Consider the following 20,278-nt stretch of genomic DNA (forward strand, 5'->3'; position numbering starts at 1 on the left):
CTGTAGAGGTGCTATGTGGATCTGAAAAGGGCGGACCAGAGCAAATCTGGGAACGTCAGTGACATTGATGGAGCGGGTAAAACAAACTTTCGTATACCCCCCCCCCCCATTCTGCATGTTTACACTAATGAGAATAATCAATTAATTATAATAAGTATTAATGTGTTTGTTTGCTTGCTATCTAATCAACCCTACTAATGTATGAATTACACGTGGGATTTGCATGGCTAAAATAATTTGTAAACTAAGATACGTGTGCATGCTAACACTAGATAAATAGAATATTACATGGTATATGTTGCTTTTGTGATGTAATTGTAAGTTGCACCAGATGACATCATTGGGTGAGTATAAACGCTTTAAATGTCGCCAATATGCTAGATAATGACACACACATAAGGGAATTAGTGAGGGTTAAACATGTTATTCGTTATTTCCATGTTTTAATTACTTTTTGTGTTTGTTTTGCTTAAGTTGACCAATTTGGCCTATGATAAAATGGCATACTCATGGACGCGACGAAACAGCTGCCATTCCACGAGGTTTCCGACTAAGTGACAAGCTCCAGGCTCCTGAACAAGTGGCCTCAAGATGACCCACACAGACTGTACCAGAACAAGGTCATGACTGGACTACTGCCAAGAGTTTTAACAATGGACAATTTTAACAAACCGGATGGATCGTGTCTAACAGTGTGACATCATAGACTATGGGAAACCGAAACGGATGATCTTAACCATCCAATCAGAAGTGCCCAAAACTAACATTCGCTACATTTTGTCATTACATTTATTATAAAAAGATGGTAGAATAGTGAGTTGTGTGGACCTTTCTCTTTTTCCTGACGTTATGCTGATGGAGAGGACGGTGACACTGTAGGACAGCTGTTTCCCTGAATCTTTGACAGACTACATTACTGCCCATTTTCCAGATGAACTGAGGACTCTTAGACTGATGGGCATTGATTGATGCGTACACGCTTATGGTCCAGACCCAATCTTTGGGACTGTAGCGTGCTGCATGACGAATTGATTGACTTAAGAGGACGACTGATAGCCAGATTAGGTAACTATGATGTTCTGTGGATTGCTTAAAATTCTTACCAAAAATGTACATTAATTAGATAAAAAAATATTATTGATTAACATGAAAATGTGTTGGGTTATTTATTATCATCTGAATATAAATGAAAAGGATTAGAATCACTTTTCCAAATTCAACTAAATTGATCCATCGACTAAGTGGAAGGAATATCTTGAGATTCAGGATCAAGATGTGTTGGATTAAGGATATTTAGTGAATGTTTATATAAATAGAATTTCATTAGATTATAAGATATTCTTTTCACGCCAGCGTTTGGAACATCTATCTCTCCTGTAAGAGCAGAACAAATTAGAGTGTGTGAGTGTTGGTGTTATGGGCCCCACCAATGAATGTATTGAGTGAAAGCGTTAGTATGGTATCTGGTTTGTGACGAAGGGAGGACAGGAAATTCCACGCTGGAGCAACAGCTCCTACGAGGGAAAGGAAGTCCTACAGTAAGATGTGAAGACGATGCACAATTGATCTGTATCTACGCAAAGACTGGTGAACCGACCCTTCCTGGTGTACCCACTGACCCTTCCTCCACCTGGCACTGACGGCCACATACGTTCACAGCAAACACCAACAAACCAATCCCTATAACATTCAACGGAGGTCAGACACCGATGTAACCAGTACAAGGCCCTTCTCTCCCCAGAGTTTGCACCTGTGGTCACAAACAACAAGGACAACAGACAGACACAACCAAGAGCCTGGGGTTGCACGTGTGATCGCACAACCAACGCGGTACCACCAATTGTGACATCATCCTAGTGTTGTCACGGATAGTCACAACTTTCTCACTTTGCACAGATGGTCACACTATGAAGGTATCAATGTTGACAGATTACTGACGTGCTCCCAACGATCAGTTACCAGCTGGTCTGGCACGGATGACCGCCAGAACCACTCTAATGGTCTCGTAACGCCCAGGGGCGGCACAAACGACGACATAACCCCAACAGCAGACATAGATGGGGCGAAACACCGATGCAGTCGACAGTCACATGTACCACTGGTTCTACCACAGACACAACCCTCCCTACTGGTAATGATGACCCTTTTGCAACTGTTGCCACAAATACAGCAACAACATTTCACTGCGTGTGGCAGTGATGCCCCTAACTGGAAATGCACCACTTTCCTGCTACATGAGGACTTACGTATCGTCTTTCCTCGCGGAATGCCTTGAAGCACAACTCCTGGAGACCCGGGTACAATCCACGGAGGGCGCAGGTATGGGAAAAGTAGCGCACGCCGAGTTGTGCACACAGGGACGATGAGGGCAGAGACGTTCAGTGCACACAGGGGCTGTGCAAACAAGACCTGGACTCTGTCTTGTCGGAGGTGTTCCGTTTGCTTCAGGGTGAGAGTTGCGATTCCGGATAAGAGAGCTACTTGGTGTGCACGGGGAGGATAAGAGACTCCTCAGCTTCTTGTCACCGGCCGCGTGTTTCCCATGAGCTTCCACTATGCACAATGTGGGGAGGGGGACTGCCTAAAGAGTCGTTCTGTCTGGCAGTTGCTCCGAGTGTGCGTTGGGGTGACTGTCTGCAAGTGGAGGGGGGGGGGGTCTTTCCAGGGGCAGAATGAAATGAACGATTGGGGGTGTCTCTAGGGGTAGAGTGGGGAGGGCTCCCAGTCTCTCGCCGCGGGCACCCCGGGACGCTCCGCAGGCTTCTCCGCACGCCTCTTCCGCTCCTCCTGCCCGCGGCTCCACCGTTGGTCCAGCAGCCTCTCGTCATCCGCCTGGCAACGTCTTCCGAGCCGCTCACTCCGCCCCCAAAGCGAGCCGCGCCCGAGGGGCGGGGAAAGAGAGAGGAGGGGTGTTGTGTTGTGTCGTAATTTTCTCTGGGGCATTTTCATCGGCGTAGGAAGTGTGGGGGACGCGGGGGATATATCCCCCACCAGATTTTGGAGTGGGGGGACAGGGGGACAAGGGTGGGGGGGACGAGGGGACAAAGGAATTTCCCCTCTCCCTTCTGTTATCGCAGGGCCATTAGCACGCGAAAGCGCTACCTAATGGCCCTGCACTTGACCTGCCTGGAGTCAGAGGCCACCCGCCCTCTGCCTTTTGTTATGCTGCAGGAAGGCTCAGCCGTTCTGGGAAGGGCAGAGAACGGAGAAAAAATAAACTCTGTCTCTTTTTTTCCTTCATGGCAAGGACCGTGACCACTCCTCCTGACCTGCCTCTGGCGGCTGCCCTCCTCTCTTTATTCCTCCATCTCTTTCTGTCTCTGTCTCGCTCCTGCTTACGTGCCGATTTCAAGAGGCAGCGCTTAAGGTACTCTCTCTTGCCTCTCCTTTTCTTTATTTGTTCCCCTGTGAAATTGATCCAAAAGAGGCTGAACACTTTGGCTGTAAATGTCCTCATTTTCTGACCGTTTTCTATTGAAAAGAAAAACCTCGGAATGGAGAGAAAAAATAGTTAAATACCTAAATAAAGCAATACAGAGTGGACAGCAGACAGGCCAGACTGTTATTTACACCCACTCACATTAGCGTCACTTTACAGAGTTTGCCAGTGAAAGCGCTACTTTCTTTTTATCTTCTTTCTTTGAACAACATTGTTTTCCCAGGGTGGGTAAGTGCGCCATTCCTAAAGGGACTGCAATACCTGGTTGATGGGTAGAGTGGAAACGTTTAATATGATCGTTTTCAACTTTTTAATTATTTTAGCTTATAAAATGCGGCTCTGTGTTTGGGGATGTGGTCTTTTTTAAACCAAACTGCATACATTTTGAAAGGATATAAGCAATGGACATTGAAAGGGGTCCCTTCCTGGTCCTGTAGCCATGTCTTGAACTTTTCAGGCAAAATCACTTACTGATTTCTGAATAATGAGTTTAAAACCGTTAAGGTAACCATGTTTTTTTCTGATTACAGTTCACATGCTTTGCTTATTCTTGCATTCCCTATGAGTGTTTGCTTTTTCCAGGGTGTTATTCATTTTTTTCAAGCAGCATTTTACTGTTGTCTAGTGCATAATTAGAATTTAGTCGCAGCACAATTGAGTTGTGCTGAAGGCAGTGCGAGTTTCTCTCAGTGGGGCAGTATGGTGTTCAGTGTGGGAGAGAATGTGGCACTCTGGCCAGAGCTGCTGAATTTGGAACTGGAGAACCATGTTCAGACCTTCATGACCAGTTCACCATACCCCACTCCTGACAGAGCTTATTCCGATGCTACACCTTAGAAGGCCCAATAGACCTTAGAAGCCCAGGTGTCTTAGCACCCGCAGGTGGACCTGTCCACCACAATCCATACTGCAGTTCACTTCCAGTCTTACGGGCAGGCATATGAAGAAGCACATCCTAGATCGACAGTGAATCTGTCACCGAGGTCACAAGACCCTTGAGGCCAGTCCACCTTACCCATTGGTACCTCCATTGGCCTTTTTCCAGCACTAGCAGTGCAACTTGCCAGGGGTTGGCAATGTAGGATTTGCATGCACACCAAACTTAGGGAGTGATTATAATTAGGGCTCCCAGTTTTCCGTTTTTACGGATTTTTACATATAAATACAGACGGAAAACAAGTTTTCCTTTGTCTGTATTTATATATAAAAACAGGAAAATACTAGTGCATTTTGCTGTGCTGACGTGCTCCAGCAGACCTGCCTACAGTAACACAAAAAGTGTCAGCCCGGGCTGAGACAGCTTCCTGGGCTCACACAGAGCTGCCAGCCGCACCCGAGTACTTCACAGGTCTTTGAAAGACCGCTTGTTAATGAGGCTTTGTTGTTATTTCGCCCCTTTTAGAGCCCCTGCCAGAGTCCCATTAGGAGCCTCTATTCACACCATTGTTGCGCACTTGCTTTCCCAGTGGGTCGGTGAGTCAGTTCGAGACTGGACAAACGCAGCTCGCTCCGGGAAGTATCTTGGAGGGAGGGCGTTAAACCCTGGGGCACCTGGGACTGGGTTCCTGAGCCTCCGTGAACATTTAAAAGCACATATCCTTTCAAGACTGGCAAATTTCGGAATACGAAAGCTGGCATTTAAATCCAAAAGTACGATTAAAAGTGAGGATCACTTTCCCAAATACATACAGAGTTGTGGTACATCAGCGCATAGTTCAAAGCGTAAGAGCGCCAGAGCACAGCGGTATCGGTCACTGGGTACAGTTGCTTCATGCATTATTACTAAAACATAAGCGCCATAATAAAGACAAGAACCATGCAGTCTGTTCGTTGCTCTATTTAGCAAAACCTAGACAACCTATTCACTATTCAGCTTTTTACTAACGTGACTGTGTATGGGCAGATCTAAAACTCCAAGAAGGAGTAAAAAACAGTGCACGTGGGTGGCATTTCTTTGCTGTCATCCTATTACAGAGCCCGATATCTCTACAATGGCTCCCAATCACGGACTAGATCATGTCTAAAGTCCTCCCTACGTTTACAATCTTCTTTGAATCCCTAGGCAATGCGAAATACCTATCCCCATTGACACCTTCCAGTGATACAGCTTCAATCAAGCACTAATCACCAAACTGGGAACGGCCTGCTTCCAAAATAAAACGGTGGTGTAAAGTAGGGGGCGTGAATGTGCAAAAACACATAATGGAGATCAAAACACTCCAACCAACAGAAAGTCATCTGGATTGGCACAAGGACAATCATCCACCCTCTCAGCTGGAAAAAAAATTATATATATATATATATAGAGAGAGAGAATGTGTGTCTCTCTCTCTCTCTCTTTTTGGGCACAGGCAAGTCTGCTGACTAGAAATGTCACTCTAACCAGCTCCTTTAACTTGGAGCCTACAAACCACTTCAAGGAGAGTATCTGCTTGAAGGAAGGGGGGAATGGAGAGAAAGTACAGAAAAGACAAAGCAAAACTTTTTGAATTATTTCTGAGACGCTCCATGTTCAGATGTTTCAGAATCTGCATATTCTTAGACTAATTTACCAATGCCATTTCTAAGATCTTCAGGAAAACATGAAAAAAGTTTCTCATATATTTAACGTTTGGTAATCTGGACTAGAAAATTTCCAAATATTTCTGATCTCTGCTCTTCCTTTACATTCCTTTTTTTAAATCAACTTTTCTTTGTTGCACCACCTGGGACTGGGCTCCGAAGACATATGATTGCCCTGATGGTTGCGGCGTGGAAAGCCTGAGACCACTGCTGTGCTCACTGCAAACGTTTACAGCATTTGATTTGCCCCGTTTACCGTGTGAGTGAGTATGCCCTTGGTTTTCTACACATTAGCTTCTACTACCTTTTTTCACAGTTTTTTATTTGTTGAGTCTGTTTTTCTGTCCTCCTACTTGAAGCACTCACTTTAAAAAACAAGCATTTGCAATGCAATAGGTCTTGATTTGAGCTATTGGCATTGTAAATGACAATGCCTTTTATTTATGTTTTGGTTTTTAAAACAGATAAATAAAAGGCATTGTCATTTACAATGCCAATAGCTTAAACTAGCGTAAAGGCGAGACCTATTGCATTGCAAATGCTTGTTCTCTTCTGCACACACAAAACATCAATCCTCATAGTGATGGCCAGGGACAGCTTTAGCGCTGGTGAGGCACAATTGGGTTGCACCTGAAGGTAGTGTGAGTTTCTCTCAGTGTGGCAGTATGGTGTTCAGTGGGGGAGAGGATGTGGCACTCTGCAGATGACAGAAACTGCAAGGCTCTGAGACAAATGGCTTGTGATAGCACTTTTAAGCATATTTGGGACATTCTGCAAATGGCAAAGATTTCAGATGAATGTATAGTGTTGACCAATAACAACCGAGCGCATGTGTGCATTGTCAATTTAAATAAATGTGGGAAAATACTAGCTGTAGCGTCGTCTTTTGCTTGTGGCAAAAATAAATGTGGATAAATACAGAAAAAATGCCCACAAAATAAATATGGATAAATACAGATGGAAATGCCAAAAAAATAAATACCATAAAACCGGGAGCCCTAATTATAATGGCAGTGGGACCGCCACGTCACCCCGTCGGTGGCAGTCCCACCGCCATTGGTGACTGCATCACAGCCCGCCATATTACAATGGTGGGTGGTTACCTGGCGGTCGGAAAGACCAACCACCACGCACCCGACGGGCTTCTTGAGCCCGCTGGTGTGGTGGAGGGGCTCGTGGTTCCTACAATGCTGGTGGTGCCTACCATGCACCGCAGCAGGGATTACGATGTCCCTTACCCGCCAGCTTATCAATGGCGGTTCACCTGCCATGGAAATGCTGGCGAAAGGGACATTGGGGGCCCGTAGCAGGCCCCTTTACCCCTGGCCCCCAGACATGGGTCCTGGGGGGCATCTATGATGCACCACAACATATCACTGCACCATTTGGCAGGCACCGATATATTTAACATGTTCCTTTTTTTTTTACTTTGCGGCGGATGATGCAGCCAGCAGCACCTGCTGCAATGTAAAAGATAGGCACTGCGAACACCGTAGTGGCAGTCGCATTGTAATGCCTATCGTGGGGCCTCCACCTTGAAGGCCAGCGGTCCCATTCCCCGATTCGATGGCGGTGGTACTGAAGTCCGCCTGCCATCGTAGTCAGCCCCCAATTTTGCATTTTATGAATATGATTCAGCGGGAAATAAATTGATGTTTGCAATTTAATTGACTTTGGTTGGCCTCTTATCTATGAGATTTCCCTGTTGAATGTGCCTTTACATTATACATTTTCGGTTGTATGAATTGATTGCATACTACACTCTCCTACAGGTATTAATTTGAGTGTCATTAGGAGTGTCTGGGACCAATTGTTTCCTTAGGAATTGTTTTCTTTACTAACCTTTGCAAAGGGCCATAAACTTCACAGCAACACAAGTCACATTTCTTTTAGTAATTTGGGATCCGTTTGAGCTACAAAATTGTTTTGGAGGAAATCGTTAGATTATGCAGCAGATGATGTATTATGTGGCAAATATGATACAGCCATAGTTAAGTGGAAAACATTTTTCCACTTAATTTTGCCCCAACATTGTAGTTGATCAATTTGTAAGTTCCCCAAACCCAAAAGTCGAGTTTGGGCACAATTTGCATTTTAAAAGCAGCCCTATAACACAGGGCTACTTTTAAACTGACCTCAGGCTTCAGCAGTGCACACATGCAAGCGCAGAAAGGGCTGCTGGCCTCTAAACTGCCATGCCTTATTATATTCTAGGGACTTAAAAGTAGTTCTAATCCCCCTGCCCTATTATGTACTAGGGCCTTATAGGAGAGGTCATGCCAATCATAGCGGTACCCTAACCCATAGTGCACCCTGGTGTATGTAGGTGTTTTCATTGTATTTTTAAGTGCCTCTTTCAGAATAGCACTGGCTGTTTAGGCAGAGGCCAGGGTCAGTCAGTCAGGTACCACCAGTACCAGTCAGCAAAAAGTTGGGGAGTGCCCAGGGCGGCTTTGCAACACTAGAGAAACACAAACTCAGAATGTAAAACATAACACCATGGTTGGGGGGTTCTCTTCAATAATCAGAATTGATTTCTATCCTAATGAACCCATTTTCCAACATTCGGATAGGGAAAGACTTGGGAAAAATCATAATGTTCTAATCTATACATTGAAGTTTTTATGCAGCTCTTTGATGACGGTTAATAGCTCACTGTTCAATGTTAGGATTTTAACTTATAAACTTCAAATACCAAAAGAATATCTCAGACAAAAGCAGTAACTCACTGACCTTTTGAATTAAAACTTTCACTAGACAAGCCTTCGATCTCTCTAAAAAAAAAGAACATTAATCACCAAAGTTATCTTCACATTTTTATTGTTGCCTGAAAATTGCTGGAGACCAGGAATGCAGCAGCAGGTACTTTTCAAACCATAATGCACTTGCAAACACGACGCCCCCACCCTAAGTCAGCGGCCTTTGTTTGCTTTGTGCATTAAGATGCAAGATTCATGTATATATGGTTTTTTTAAACATTTGGTCTCATTACTATATGAATGTAAATAACAATAAAGCATACTTGCAAACTGTGACTACATGCCTGCTTTTCTCAATATTTCACTTCGAAAGTATGCAATTGTATTTGTTTAACGGGCGGTGATTTGTATAGGGTCACTGGAAAGTGCACAAGGTTGTCCCTGTCCCCCCCAGAATTTTAGTGTCTCCTACGCCCCTGGGCATTTTTATTTATTTTATGCGTTTTTATATAGCGTGGACTTTACCCGAAGGTGTCAGAGCGCTTCACAATAGGAACAGTACTGATACATGAGGAGAAAATTACAAGTGAGCATGTTACAAAAGCAAACGTTACGTTACATGAGGCAATAGTGACAATTGTGCATGTATCAAGAGCAAATAAAATACAAGAGGTAGCAAACGATACGTTACAAGAGGAAAAAGTGACGTGTGCATGTTACAAAAGCGTAGGAAGTACAAGTAGAGGTATAATACTGCAATAATGAAAAATTGTCTAGCAAGCGCGACAAAGAATTTTCAATTCTATTAAGGACACGGAGGCGAGAATTATGCTTCTCTTTGCTTTACTGCAAACAAACAGCAGCCAATAAAACAACTTTAAACATCAGCATACCCCGGAAGTACAACCCCCTCCAGTAGTATGCCCCAATCACTGTCCACACTATCACATATAAGGTCCAAATTACGCCATCACTTCCTCTTTCTTTGCATGACAAAAAACTTTTCAACACAGTCCACCAACTTGACCGTCGAACACTGGACCACCGATTGCTCCATCGACGTGCGTCCAACCTTGAACTTTGAATATCCTCTCCGGAAAAGACGACAACTGTCCTCTGTCCAGATGAATTGACCCCCGATGAATCGAATCATCCTTGCCGATGCCAGACGTCCTGAACCTCAAGATTGTTTGGTCTGTTCTCCTGAAATGGAAACTGACATCGTGACACCCGTACAAAACAACTATGAAGTCACTGTACAGGATTATCGGGTGGGTACAACATCATAATAATTACATCAGTATGCCAACATGCCAACTGCTTGGGTGGGATAATCCTCGCCTCCGTGTCCTTAATAGAATTGAAAATTCTTTGTCGCGCTTGCTAGACAATTTTTCATTCTATGTCAGTCCACGGAGGCTCAGATTATGCTAGTTTAAAGTTGATTTACCACCACCGAAGCTACATCCACAATAGGTTTATGATAAAACGTTTTAAATGTGGAATCAGTCGACCAGTCCGCCACAGTCATGATGTCTTGCAACCGGGAACCCGCCCCCAAAGACTTAGAGGCCATAGCTCCCCTAACAGAGTGAGCTCCAAATATGGAAACATCCACCCCCGCAAGGCCCAGTAACCAAGTGACCCACCTGGCCAGGGTTGCAGATGAGACCGGGCGAAAAGGTCGCTGAAGGGCAATTAACAATTGTCCCGAAACATCAGATCGAAATTCCCTAGTACAATCTTCATAAACCTTTAAACACTTTACAACCCACAGCTTGCTATGATGAGGGAAGGCAGGATACGTAATACACTGAGAGTGCGTCTTAGTACGTCTGGAAATCGTAAAGGAAACTCCCGAAGGAGTAAATACTCTACCTGCCAAATCCAGTGCTCGCACATCCGATACCCGTCTACATGAAATTAAGCACAGTAGGACTGTTAATTTTGCCGATAATTGTTTCCTAGAAAGTGCCTCATTATTTGGCCAATTCCTCAAAAAACGCAAAACCACCGACACATCCCAAAGTGCGGTGTACCGAGGTTGAGGAGGGTTCACCAAACGAATCCCTCGCACTACCTTGCAGACCAAGGGGTGTTCCCCCACTGGCCTGCCCTCCACATGCGGATGACCCGCTGAAATAGCCGATCGAAAATTATTTACCGTCCGGTACGCCAAACCGGACTTGGCCAATTCCGACAAGAAATTCACTATTAGATGAATATCGGATCCCACGGGATCACACTGTCGCTCACCACACCAACTAACCCACCGTCTCCAAGCTGATTCGTATCGCTTGTGTGTGGATGGAGCCCAAGCCTGGGACAAGAAAAAGAGAGTGTCTTGCGAAACTCCCGGCACCTGCCAACGACGCCTGAAAGTCTCCAGGCCATGAGGCCCAGTTGGTTCTGCAACACCAACGGGTGACGCAGTCCCTGAGGATCCGTGAGGATGTCCGGAAACGACCGAAGCCGCACCGGAGGCGCACAAGCCAAGCTCAAGGCGGTTGGAAACCATGCCTGCGCCTTCCAACAAGGAGTAACCAGGACTACCTCTGCTCTCTGTCTGCGCACATGCGCCAACACTCTCGGAATCATGACAAATGGTGGAAAGGCATATAGAATGCCCGTCGTCCACGAGTGAAGAAAGGCGTCCGATCCGACCGCTAGAGGGTCCGGCCGCCAACTGTAGAACCGCGGAAGTTGAGTGTTGAGTCTGGACGCAAACAGGTCCAGCACACAGGGTCCCCACTTGAGATTCAGCGCTTTGAAACAGTTGGGATGCAGTTTCCAGTCGCTGCTGTCCCGCAAATGCCGTGAATTCCAATCGGCAATCACGTTGGACGACCCGGGAATATATTCCGCCGTCACCACTAGACGATGGTCCAGGCAATAATGCCAAAAGTCCTTGGCTATCTCCGCCAAGAGACGAGAGCGGGTCCCTCCGAGGCGATTGATGTACCTCACCGCGGACACATTGTCCATACGCAGAAGAATGCAACAAGACACCTTCTGCGGGGCCAGAGTTCGAATCGCGAACGCTCCCGCTAGGAGTTCCAAGCAGTTGATATGCAACTTCAGTTCCTCCTGAGACCAACGACCCCCTGTCTCCATGGTCCCGCACTGCGCTCCCCAGCCCCAGCGACTCGCATCTGACTCTATCACGACATCCGGGCTGGAGGAGAAAATGGCCCTGCCGTTCCAGGCCTCCATATGGTCTAACCACCAATGGATCTCCGTACGAGCCTCCGGTGAGAGGGCTATCTGTTGCGCATACGAGAGACCCTTGCGTAGATGCAAAATTTTCAGTCTCTGCAGGGCCCTGTAATGCAAGGGCCCCGGAAAAATCGCCTGAATGGACGCCGCCAGCAACCCTACTAGGCGAGCCAACGTCCGTAACGAGATTGTCGGAGAGGCAAGCGCTTTCCTCAATTCCTTCCTGATCACTACCCTCTTCTTCAAAGGAAGGAGCAATTGGCACGTGAGGGAGTTGATCTGAAAACCCAAGAATTCCATCGATTGCGATGGAATCAGGACTGATTTCTCCAGATTCACAAGGAAACCCAACTCCTGTAGCAGTTGGAGAGTCCACGTAAGATGTCTCAACAAGAGTTCCTGTGATTGTGCCATAATTAGAATGTCGTCGAGGTAAATGATCAGGCGGACCCCTCGTTCTCTCAACCATTGGACCACCGGTCTCATTAGTTTGGTGAAACACCAAGGGGCGGAAGACAGACCAAAGGGCATCGCGGAAAACTCGAACCATTGGTCGCGCCAGAGAAACTGGAGGAACCTCCTGTGTGGTGGGAAAATCGGGACCGCCAAGTAGGCGTCCTTTAGATCTAAACGAACGAGCCAGTCCTCCTCTAAGAGGATGTCCCTCAACAAATGGATGCCCTCCATCTTGAAATGTCGGTACACCACCCAAGCGTTGAATTCTCTTAAATTCAGCACCAAACGGAACCCTTTGTCCTTCTTCGGGACTAGGAAAATCGTGCTTACAAAACCCCGAGGATGGGGAATAGTCCTCACTATTGCACCCTTCTGGAGTAGTGCCTCCACCTCCCTGTCGATGAAACTCTGTTCTTGTAGGGAAAAATGTAGGGCGCCCGGTACCCGACTCTGAGTCGGAGTGCTGTAGAATTCTATGTGGAAACCCTGGACAGTTTGTAACACCCAGGGATCGGTCGTAATCTCCTGCCACCTGTGAAGGAACAACGCAATACGACCTCCCACCATGCATTCTGAGGCATTCAACATCGTTACCTGAATAGGAGCTATCTCCGGAGTTCTGCTGTCCTCGATAGGATCCTCTGTGGCCTCGACCTCGGCCACCTCTATTGCGGGAGGGGTAAAACTGCGACCTCTGACCTCCTCTGCCTCTTTGTTCCGCCCCTCGGGAGGTCTGGTTGTAACCACGGCCGGACCCTCGACCTCTAGCGCGTCCGGCCCTATCAAAAACACCAGTGTGGAACACTTTCTTGATGTTAGCCTGCGCCTTGTCTAAAGCTGAAAAGGTGGCCACGTACTTGCCCATCTCCTTGACGAATTTGTCGCCAAACAACATGCCATTGGCCAAAGAACCCGGTTCGGTCGTGGCCATCTCCGCCAATTGAGAATCTATTCTCATCAAGAACGAGCGCCTCCTTTCGGTAGATAGCGCCACATTTGCATTTCCTAGAAAGCACAGGGCCCGCTGGGCCCACTCCATAATCTCAGAGGTGTCCAAAGACACATTCTGATTTTTGGCGTTGACCGCCGCGTCTAGAATTTTAGTGAGGGGACCTGAAACATCCAACAGCTTATCCTGGCATCCCCGCCAGGCTCTATCTAAGCCCTTTTTCGGGTCTTTAGCGAATTTCCGCATGAATGTGGCCATATTAGGATCTAATTCCGGCGTGTCCGCCACCTTGCCAGTCAGGGATGGTCTCGGGCATTCTGAGCGCAACGTGGCCCGCACTTCCTTCTCGAAACCCTGTCGCAAGTTCACCCCTACATAATGTGCCACCTCAGGACAGGGAACCCATTCCGAAGACCGTGGATGAATAAGGCTCTGCGGGTCAAACAGCAGATTTTTAGGAGCCTCGCTGTCATCAGCCTTGTAAGCAGTATGCTTCACCTTATGAGATTTCTTTTTGGGTCTCACAGACTCGTCATCTGAGTCCGACGTGGTAGTAGTAGCTGGCAACGAATCATCCGTGTCATACGCAGCCATGGAACCATGGTCCCTCATTACATTCTTTGCCATTCGTGCCAAAACTTTGGCCGAGGAACGAGAAGTGCCTGCATCACTGTGTTTAGCCTTCATTTTCCTCTTGCCATATTTAAGGAGGGGCTTAGTAAAAGGCTTGAGGGCTTTGATTAAGGCCACATTAACTGAACCCTGGACGTGGGTATCCAGGGCTTCCACCAAATTCTCTTCCAAGTGTTCCGGTTCCTCATAGTCCTCATAATTGTCACATTCAACCCACTGGTCCTCCTCTTCGGCGTAGTACGCCATTGCTACAAGCTCAGAGGAGTTGGAAGAGATTCACGGGGGGGGAGCAGCCCAGGGGTCTGACAGAACCTGCTCTCAACAAGGAGCACCAAAGAAAAAACTAAACCAAAGGTTCTGCCTATGATCAAGGTGGAAGGAGCAACCCCAATACACTCCCCTAGAGCAGTGCTCTAATCCGGTCACACGCTCCGGTAAGCGTTCAGAACTTGAGGCCAGAGATGTATGCAGTCATGTGGAACTGAGCGCGAGGAGCCGTTCGTTCAAAATGAGTGAAGAACGAGTTCGCGCGCTCAGCCAGAGCGTCCTGCTAACGACGCGACCGCTCTCTGTGCACGAGCGAGTCGCGTCTGCCTCCTCCTTCTCCACCGCCCCCTAACGCCCGCAGCAGGCTATCGACGCGCGCGCGCTGCGAGGCGCCACAACCTCAGCGAAAACGGAGCCGGGAACAGACGTTCGGGAGCCGCGTCGCAATCAATAACCAAGTTCTAACAACCATGAACACAGGTAAAAATCGATAATATTAACCAACACACAATATCCCCACACTCTACCAAATATTGATAAAAGTAAGGGAAAAGCACTTATCTGCTGCTGCAGCAGCAAAGAAAGAGGAAGTGATGGCGTAATTTGGACCTTATATGTGATAGTGTGGACAGTGATTGGGGCATACTACTGGAGGGGGTTGTACTTCCGGGGTATGCTGATGTTTAAAGTTGTTTTATTGGCTGCTGTTTGTTTGCAGTAAAGCAAAGAGAAGCATAATCTGAGCCTCCGTGGACTGACATAGAAATGGCAGACACTCAAAACACATGGTAGGACAAAAAAGGGTAGGGCCAGCGGCGCAGTAGCGCCTGAGGATGCGGAAGCTATGGGAACCTGCTCCCAAGGCAGTCTCACGGCTTGAACTCTGCTTCTGTTGACCGAATCAGAAGACCCCACCCAGGAAGCATGGCAGAGTGTTAACTGTAATGGCGCAGCTTGTGCACGATCCATGCTCAGGGGGCGGGGTCACGGCTTGAGTAGATACATTGGGATGGACCAATGGCGCAGAGGCGGGGCTAGGTTACGGGAACAGCCAGCGGGGCGGGACCAGAAAGGATAGCCACGACGTAGGACGCCACGAGGGAAAACAGCAGACAGTGACAGTGCCCGGGAGGAGCCGCCTAAAGAGGAGAGATCAGGTAGTGATTGACAGTCCAAAGACCAATAGAAGGCGAGCCAAAAGTTTGTGACTACTCAGGAGCATGAGTGGGCGCTCAAGACACGCCTAGGTCGGGGCGTGTGAGGCGGCGCGAGGATACCAGAGAACAAACCGCCACCTCCGCCTAGCCACGTCTGAGGCTGTGGGAGTGTGAGGTAGGGCGGGGAGAACGACCAGGATAGACAGGAAGTTGATGTAAAGGAGAGCGGGAGACAGAAATGAAAAGATCAGTAGTTAAACGAGAGGAATGTGAAGAAGGACGGGAACAGAGGGAAGGCAAAAAGCAACAACTGAAGAAGGAAGAAAAGCTAGGAGAAATACTAAGGAGGTAAGAGAAGACAAGCATTTGCAATGCAACAGGTCTCGCATTTACGCGAGTTTCAGCTATTGACATTGAAAATAACAATGCCTTTTACTTTTTGTTTTAACAACATAAATAAAAGGCATTCATTTACAATGCCAATAGCTTAAACTCGAGTAAATGCGAGAATTATTGCATTGTAAATGCTTGTTTAGGAATTGTGTCCCGAGAAGGAGACATGTCAAATAGAAAGTGAATTGGTAATGCGCGGCCACAGAACTGGAGATCTCGAGAACCTCGCAATGCCACAGCTCTGCTGGGAGGGATGTAGAGAAGAGGGAGCGGGCACACATGCGACAGAGATGGCACAAACTTTGGCATTATATTTCTGCGCAATGCTAGCAGCACCATGCCTGGCTCTCTAGGTGCATACACGAGTGAGTGCGCAAGAGCTGGAGCCGCTTACACCTCCCCCCCACACACACACACTTTGAACTGCAGAAGCACACGGGGTGCCAGGGGCGGAAAGCGTCCAGTGCTGGATTAGCAAATATCAAGTTTAGCTGCAGCCGGCTTCCGTAGTTTACACTGCGCGCCATTACACAAGTGGAAAGGCTTTATCTGGGTCCCGATAATACTTTGTAGGTTCACTTTGTAAGATGCTGAGTGTACAAAGTGTGTTTTGCTAATCACTGATCGCTCTGCGTCAGTGTTTCCAAGCACACGGTGCCCTTAAATGGGGGGTCGGGAAGTAACCTTCAAAACTAATTTGCAGTGGACTACAAGCTAATAAACATTTATAAGTATGCCAGGCGAGCAGCTCATTCATATCAACAGCAAACGCCTTAAGTAGAGCCCTGGTGGTTACTGTGTGTTTTAGAGGGCTCGGGTGGAATCTGTGCAGCTTTCAACACTGAAAAACAGCAATAGCTCCGTCCAGTGACACGGCTCCCTGCCATGCCCTACATAAAAGTGCTTTACAAACACTTCTGTCTACAAACCCATATGACTGCAACACACTGTGCGGGCCATTTCTAGGAATTCCACTCCCCTGGGATGTTCCCTCTGATTTGCGCTTTACTCAGCAGTATCAATAATCCCTTGGCTTGGAGCTTTTCCTAATAGGACAGTATTCGTCCACTGTTGATACGAAGACTCCCCCCGATCTCCCTATGTTTATAGCACCCTGAGGAACTTGCAACCTCATCTGTGGGTCATCACCGAAACACGCGTCAGCACACACTGTGGAGACCACCAAGATAGAACCGCTGTATATTGCATCTGCTGTACTAATAAACCAACGAGTCATTTAGAAGTGCATTTGTTCAGGACACTCACTTTATCAAGTCTTATTTCCATTAAACAGCAATATTTAGTATAATCATTGTTTGTTACAGATACTCTCTAAAGATACTGAGACTGACCTATTTTCATATAAGCCGACATCACATTATAAGGTTTCGTTCTGTACCCTATAGCGGGATGGTTCTCCCAGAATTCAATGCTTCTTTTGTTGTCTTTAGAATGTGTTAACTGTTCGTGGTATGTGTGGAAGTTGGCCATCGGAGATGTTAATATTTCTTGTCTTGGTGTTTTTTTTGTATATTGTATTATGATGTATGTAGAAATATTTGTTGCTGTGATTATACAGCATTTAGTTTCTACCAGTTGATATCCATAATAAATATGAGAATGTATCTTTTCTGTTGTTTACTTTGTTTAATACCAGAGTGTTTATTGTATGATTGTTTTCCAATATATGTGCATTTACGTTATTTTTGTACACAGTTAGTGCTGTGTTTCTTGGCTCATTTGAGACTCCTGTTTAGCACAGCTATGATGGCAAGTGATTCCGCCCAGTAAAAAAGTTTGCAAGCAGGATAGTGTATTTATACTTCAGAGTTCCATTTTCCCTGATACACCTGCTTGCTTATCCTTACCTCAGGGGCCCTCTCTTTCTTTGTACACACCGGAAGTAACATCAGATCTTAAGACCTCACATATGTTTAGCAGGTCTATCATGAATACATTTAAGCGCTTTACAATATTTAACAAAATAGATTTTGCATTGGGGTTTTGCCAAAATATTGACACAACCCCTACTTAAAATCTGGGCATCAACTTATACATTTATTTTTTTAAACCCAGGTACAAAAAAATTGGCAACTAGGAGAAAGGTGGCAGTAAATGTGTTCTAATTAATTGGTTGCAATAACTGTATTTTAAAATATTTTATGGGGGTAAGCACCTGCTGCACAGATCTTTGTTTGGCAGCTAAATCGCAGGGAATAATAATAATGGTAAGATAACTCTGGAGGATAACGTATTTGCTGGAGAGATCTGTTTTGTATCAAATCAAAGTAGCATAGAGGGTTAATATTTCTCCTGTAAAGCACATTATGTAACATGCATATGACAGATTTATATTATACCTAAGTGGGTTACTACTTTTAAGAAATACCTTTTTGTTACTTGCAGTTCATAAATTGTAACCCTTCCAATATAGCACAGTATGAAGGACATTTGTCGCCTATACCTTGTAACCCCCATTGTCTTATGTGACACATCCTTTATGTTGATGGACACACATATGATTTACTGTCAATGTATAATGTGCATGTGATGTAAAGCGCTCTGGCATTTGGATGAGTAGCTCAGTAAAATAAATTACACATAATAGTGGTTTTTAAACTGTCATTTGTGTAAATACTGGGGCGACCAACACATGTTACAGTGCATGCATGTCTATTATATAAAGGGACTGAACAAAGTCAAAAGCATTTCTCTGTTAAGTACCTGTGAAGTGATAAGATGTGAGCCTTTGTTACCCCTCCATTGCATCTAGGTGTGAGGCTCCCGATGGCTCCCAGCCAGGATACTCCCCAAAAAGAGGCCTAATAGCCCCTCACTTTGGCTTTTGTCATAGGCGAAGCTGGAATCTGATAAGTCCCTTCCCTGCCTGCACGTTGCTGCTCGGAACAAAAGCAGACAACGTGCAGGCACTGCTGAAATCGTCCTGGTGTCATAAAATAACACGAGTTAAGCATATTTCTGGAATTCCATGAGAGAATAAAAGAAACGTTGCACTCCATTGAAAGTGGTCAGCTTTGCAACGGGGTAGATGGCATCTGCCCTCCGAAAATAGTGAGTAGACAGCGTCTACCCGCGACTCGAACCCTGCCTGGCGGTCAACCCATAAGTGTACAAATTGGATGCACACTCTGCCTCATAACCTTGGAGGAACATTGGTTTAGGATTTACTTGGGCCTATGTAGCACTTCTGAATTGTTCGAGATTTTCAGGCCACCATTCATTGTGTAACAAAGCGTTTTTCCCATGACTATGTATTACGTGTGAAATTTCAGGGGGGGGGGGCACATTGTTGGGACAGGAATGTCTCCAGCATGGGGCACAGTTGTGTCCCATGTCCAGCATGCACAAATATGAGTATTTTATGTGCAGGTTTGTGGATGTTTTGGTTTGGTCACAGCCCCACTGTAATTTAGCGTGTATGCAAAGACCTAGCCTTGGCCTTGATATGACTGGGCCTAGACCTCACCACGTGAACCCTCAGTTGTGAAAGTTGTCAGTTTCATAAATGCAGATGCACACTGCCCATTGGGCTGAAAGGGCTTCAGCCCCTCTCGTCCTCTGCTGTAGCCAGGGCTGCAGCTGTGTAAGTGTTGTCCCTGGGAAATCCTGGGTTAAATACAGTTCGAAAAGGGAGCGCCAGAGCAAAGCTTTTAGTTTCCCCGAGATAAACATTCAGCTTTTCTTGCTGCTGAAATGTCCTCAAATAACAGGGGTGGAGGTTCAGAGGTGATTCACAAAATGGGAAGACAAAAACCCCATAGTGGGGTTCTAATTATGAAAAAGGCAATGTGCTTTACTATTCACCTTAGTTTTAAATAGAGGAAATGCTTGCCCAATAACTCTAAGAGACGGCTTTGGCACTTTTATGGCAGTCTCTGCCATCTTCATCAGCACTGCAACTGTGGAGCAAAGCATCATGTGTCCAACTTCTTGCATCATTAAGTATCAATCAAAAGGCTGAACTGCTCAGAATCAAGAACCTCATTTGGGTGCCTATTTTATAATGGCTAGGAAGCCAAATCATAAGTTGATCATTCCTCTGGAGATAGGCTGAACGCTTAGAAGGCATAAACAAGTTCTTGCACAGAGAAAAATGGGTTCTTGTGCACACCAAGACAGCGGAGCTCTGCCACAAACAGACCTCATGATCTTGTGGAGCTCAGCTCGCTCCTGCAGATAGAGTTGAGTTCCAGCGCAAATGCAGCCAAGTCTCTGCATAGATGGTGCTGAACCTATGAACAGATGGCGCAGAGACCATGCACCCATAGGTAATTTCTTTCATTGAGCCTTAGGTGATTTCCTGCATACATAGCTTTCAGGTTCTGGGCAGATAGAGCTGAGGCCTTCAAGTATGCTGCTAAGCTCCATTGTACACAGCGCTGAGCCCCTGCACAAACATAGATCGAGGTGAGCTAGTTTCCAGGCAGAGTTGAGATCTTTCAGTCTTTATTCCTATAATGTAAATGCTGAGGTTCTGTGGGGACTG

At 46.2% G+C, this 20,278-nt stretch overlaps 2 protein-coding genes across 5 annotated transcripts in view; one reads left to right on the forward strand and one right to left on the reverse strand.

Annotated features, from left to right (window-relative positions):
- LOC146870694 (plasma membrane calcium-transporting ATPase 4-like) overlaps positions 1 to 2,861 on the reverse strand; it is a 1,872,989-nt gene extending 1,870,128 nt beyond the window's left edge. For 3 of the 4 annotated variants that reach the window (XM_085646147.1, XM_085646145.1, XM_085646146.1), the window contains exon 1: positions 2,247 to 2,844. The gene's annotated coding sequence lies outside the window, so the exon portion shown is untranslated. Of the gene's footprint in view, positions 1 to 2,246 lie in introns of all 4 variants that reach the window. The other variant, XM_085646144.1, reaches the window with a different exon arrangement.
- Positions 2,862 to 15,293: 12,432 nt separating this feature from the next.
- LOC146870698 (uncharacterized) overlaps positions 15,294 to 20,278 on the forward strand; it is an 82,041-nt gene continuing 77,056 nt past the window's right edge. Inside the window, exon 1 of the mRNA XM_085646155.1 lies at positions 15,294 to 15,378. The gene's annotated coding sequence lies outside the window, so the exon portion shown is untranslated. The remainder of the gene's footprint in view (positions 15,379 to 20,278) is intronic.

The sequence above is a fragment of the Triturus cristatus genome, chromosome 1_1 (assembly GCF_964204655.1).
Source record: "Triturus cristatus chromosome 1_1, aTriCri1.1, whole genome shotgun sequence".
Classification (NCBI taxonomy): Eukaryota; Metazoa; Chordata; class Amphibia; order Caudata; family Salamandridae; genus Triturus; species Triturus cristatus.